General features: G+C 41.5%; 1 non-coding gene across 1 annotated transcript; it reads left to right on the plus strand.

Annotated features, from left to right (window-relative positions):
- The first annotated feature begins 2,471 nt into the window (after positions 1–2,471).
- TRNAV-GAC (transfer RNA valine (anticodon GAC)) lies at positions 2,472–2,544 on the plus strand. Its single transcript has one exon. It is a non-coding gene; the product is annotated as a tRNA-Val (tRNA).
- Positions 2,545–4,742: the final 2,198 nt, after the last annotated feature.

Raw genomic sequence — 4,742 nt, forward strand, 5'->3', positions numbered from 1 at the left:
TCTTGTTTTATTTTCCTTTCTAAACAAATCAACCATTAAGGTTTACCTTCCACGAGGGCAGGTATCAAAACCATGTGATAAACAAACATCAAATGCAAGTTACCTTGCAGAATGCTGGGAATGGGGCTGGCTTCCAAACATGCGCGCTGTCATTCTGCCCTTGCATGGGGCCTGGTAGCTTGTGTGCTGGGGTCCCAGAATCACGGATACCTCAGTGTCTTGGCGTTCTTCAAAGATCCGTGTTGGAACGATAGTGAATTTAGAGAGGTCTGAAATTGAGAAAATATGTAAATTACGGAAATGTGTTCTTGCTCCACCGAAATCTTGGATAAATCACCTTCCCTTTTGGGCTTCCTGTCCTTTTGTTAGATCGAATCAGTGTTTCCCAGCACGGAGGAGTGTGGCTCTGTGACCACATGAGCTGATCTTAATAGCACTAGGCGTGGCATGAAATAACATTAAATCACTCAGAGACGAATTATTCCCATTTCAATTCTCTTTTGGTTTTGGTTCCATCAATAGGGGTGTCTCTCTGGTGCCAGCAGGGTTCTTACACTCTTATCTCCCTATGCAGTAGACAGAGACCCAATTTCAAGTTTGGAATCTTTTCTATGTAAGTCTCACAAGAATTTTATGTGACTGAATAATTTTACTGTATTTTCATTTATCTTCGGTATCGATCAGAATTCCATCAGAAAGCATAACTGAAATGAGTATTCTAGAATAAAAGATTTATTATAGGAATAAGAGATGACATCAGGGTTCCCACCAGAGAAAGGCTGGCTGCCCTTCTCCCCCAGGGGACATTTTTAGTTTTGCTACCCGGACTTAGCTTCTCATGGGGAGAGACCAGCGATGGTGCTGAGCGCCCAACCTTGTCTCGGACAGGCCACAGCAGCAAAGATGATCTGGTCCCACATGGTAGTAGTACGGATGTCAGGAAGCCACACCTGATACAGTTGTAAGAGAAGCTGGTAACGTGTGGAAACATCTACAGAGGGCTATGAGCTGCATCAAAGCAGTTTTCCATTTAAAGTGTAACATAAAGCTCTTTTTGCAAACAAATAAACTCAAGTTAAACAAATGAGTACATTCCAAGGCAAAGACTAGGAAAAGGAAGATGCAGGACTCAAAAAAATGTCATAAAACCATAAGCAGTGCAGAATTAACATGCTGGTGAAACATAGAAATTAACTCTAATATTTCTCCCGGCCATTAACAGTCTTTCTGGGGCTGACATTCCGCTGCTGCCTGAGCAACACCCATGAATCCTGCGTGTCATAGTAACAGAGCTCTGACGGGTCAGGGTAGCTATAGCTGGGGTAAAAATAAAGACTACTTTTTACAATCTTTGCTTACAGACAGAAACAGCCAGATGAGTAGTTTTGGACAGTGAGATATAAGTAGAACTTCCAGGAAAGCTCCTTAAAAGAATGCTGAGTTAGCCGGCAATTATCCTTTTAAAGTTTTCATATTCCTTGGGATGTTGGTGCAATGGCTGGTGCAACAGAAGCCTCTTGCCACAATGAGGCAACTCTGAGGATGAAACCAGCTGATAAAGATGGTAAGGCAGAAAGAGAGAAGGAACCTAAAACCTAACAGTAGTAAAGTTCCTCTGAAATAGCTCCGAACTCCCCACTGCAGAATTTTGTTAGGTAAGAGGAAGAAGAAAAAAAAGCTTGTCTTGTTAAAGCCTCTCCTGTTTTATCTTATTAATATCTGCAGCTCTAACTCTCATACTGTCTGTGTTCTAAATCTGTGGCTTGTAAATCTCCCTCAGTTTCCAAATTTAAAGCATGCATCATCTGTTTACCATTATTGTATCTCTACCCTTTAGCTTCACCTTCAAACCCTCCATTTCCAGTAAACAATAGTGATGACTTTGGTTTCCCCTTTTTCTTTCACAATTCAGTGAGAAATACTATTTATCTGCAGAAAAACCCTGCCATCTCCCCTTTGATATTCCAATTGCTGACCTTAAAAACAAAGTTTAAGCATTGCTCATTGTCTGTCTCTAAACTTTATGACGACCTGAACCCCAAATCTGTATCTGCTGTTGTAAAGGAGCAGGACCCTACGTGGCCTCCCCAGCAGACCCCTCCCCCATGTCCTCTGCTGTAGCTCCTCCCTGGAGCACCCAGATCACGGTACCTGATGCACACTCCCTGAGTTGTCTTACAGATGATAAAACCCCCTCCCAGTGGAAGATGTTAACTCCATGATGACCATGAGCACGTAGCCCCTAGACCTACTGGCGCCTAAGGATTGATAACATTAACCCGTGTGACATCACCCTGTTACATCACCATCAACCATGAGAACTGTGCATGATCTGATCACACACCCTGGGACTCCCCGCCCTCACCTGGCCTTTAAAAATGCTTTCCAAAACCTCTCGGGAGGTTCAGACACCAGCTGTCCCCCGACTCTTTGTCCGGTGCCTTACAATGGAAGCTGCACTTCCCTCGGAAGGAGGGCACAGCTCAGTGGTAGAGTGCATGCCTGACATGCGTGAGGTCCTGGGTTCAATCCCCAGTCCCTCCATTAAGTAAATAAATAAACCTAATTACCTCCCCCTCCAAAAATTAAACCAAGCGGTCAAGCAGGCAAGCAAGCTGCCCTTCCCTTCACCACAACCCAGGGTCAGTAGATTGCTTTACTGCACAGAGGCGCGCAGACCCAAGTTTGGTTTGGTAACGCTGTCCTTTAATGAAAAAAAAAATCGGTGGCACTGCGTATCACTAAACATCTGAACCAGTGGGTCTCACCTGGGGGCTGGTCAGTTGGCTCCCCCGGGAAAAGCTGACAACTCGAAGACGCTTTTGGCTGCGACCATGCGAGGTCTGGAGTGGAGGAAAGCCCCCGGGGATGCTGACAGCATCCTGCAATGCACAGGGCAGCCCCCGACAAGGAACCGTCCGGCCCAGTGGTCCTGTTGGGAACCCCTGGTTGGAGCAAACTGGTCACTGGAGGGACCCGTGACCATGTGAGAATTGGGAAGTCACTCTGTCACTGAAGTGAGAACTATTTTTCAAACATGTTTTTGTCAGTGGTCATCGCCGCTCCAAGTCCCAGCACTGCTGCGTGGTTCCCAGGAGACAAAGACCAAATTTCTGCTCATTTCCAGAGAGAAATGGGGAACGCTCCTCTCTGCAAATAGTTTAAATTCTCGGCACCTCCTCAGCCATGGGGATTAGCACTGGATGACCCACTTGTCCAGGGACGTGTAATCAAAAGCTCCAAATTACTGTGTAGACGGTGTTGAGACTGGATTTTAAAGATTACTCTGGACAATAAGGAAGGCTCAGTAACGGACAGAGTTCACTAATGGCTCTAAATTACAAATCAATATTCTTTGTTCTCTGCTTCCATAAATGTATGTATTAAGGAGGAAAAAAAAATCCATACGTGACCCTTGAAAAATTTTGCAAAAGTCGAATTCAACTCTTCAGAAACAAAACCTTGGTATCATGAATACCAGATATTTTCAGAAAATGAATGGCTAAAGATGACCAAACATTATAAGAACATCTGGATCTGCCTGCTCAAATATGAATATATTTTTTTCAACCATCAGATAGTTTGGTGGGAAAATGTCCATTCACAGAAGTGATTGGCAATTATTAATATTAGTTCCCTAAATTTTCTACTAGAGTGAAAAAAATGAAAGAACAATTCTTTTTTTTTTCTGTTAATAGAACCAGCTTACTAAGTTATCACTTAACTTTTTACTTATGCACGTGAAAGGCTAGAACCAAATATGAGTTAATTTAGAATAAGAGTCATTTGATCTCCCTGAACAGCACATTTTGTGCAAGTTACACATTTACTATCAACTTCTTTTTTTTTCTTTTCACTTATTTATTTTTAAAATTTTACTGTGTATTTTTTATTTTTGAATCTACTTTAAATATTTTATATTTTAAAATATACTTTAAAATATAAAGTGCATTTTATTTTTTTAACTTAATTTTTAAATTTTTAATTCAATTTTATATTTGATTAAGTGTAGTTGATTTACAATGTTAGTTCAGGTGTACAGCAGAGTGATTCAGTTATACAGATACATACATATATATATTTTTTTTTTCAGATTCTTTTCCATTATATGTTATTACAAGAGATTGGATATAGTTCCCTGTGCTCAATACCTTGAACTAAAGATAATCATGTTCCTTCTAAAAGGGGGCTGGGTCGAGCTCCGGGCAGTTGTTACTGTAGAGAAAAGTGAGACTGAAATTACTGCGTTTTCTGATCATTCTACCATTTCATACAAGGAGATTCCTTCTTTGGGGAGGGGATGTAATTAAGTTTATTTATTTCTTATTATTATTTTGATGGAGGGACAGGGGATTGAACACCAGGACCTCCTGCATGCCAGGCACTGTGCTCTACCACCGAGCTATGCCCTCCTCGCAGGGGGGAGTCCTTCTGAGCCAATGTCACCTGCAGAACAAAGTTCAATTCCTAGGTCTTCTACTTTTAGACTCTGCTGTGCTGAGCACATAACTTTTCTTTTGTTTCCTGTCTATGAGGAATCATGCCGGCTTTTATAAGTTTGGGTGATTTCAAATATATATATATATATATATATATATATATATATATATATATATAAATGAAAATGACAGAAACTGGAATTCAAACCACCTCAAGCAACAAGGAAATTGCTTTTTTTCGCATAATAGAAAGTCCAATAGGCAGGGGCTCAGTGTTGCCATAAGCACCATAGATGGTCCGAG

Source organism: Vicugna pacos, chromosome 32, assembly GCF_048564905.1.
Source record: "Vicugna pacos chromosome 32, VicPac4, whole genome shotgun sequence".
In the NCBI taxonomy this organism is placed as follows: domain Eukaryota; kingdom Metazoa; phylum Chordata; class Mammalia; order Artiodactyla; family Camelidae; genus Vicugna; species Vicugna pacos.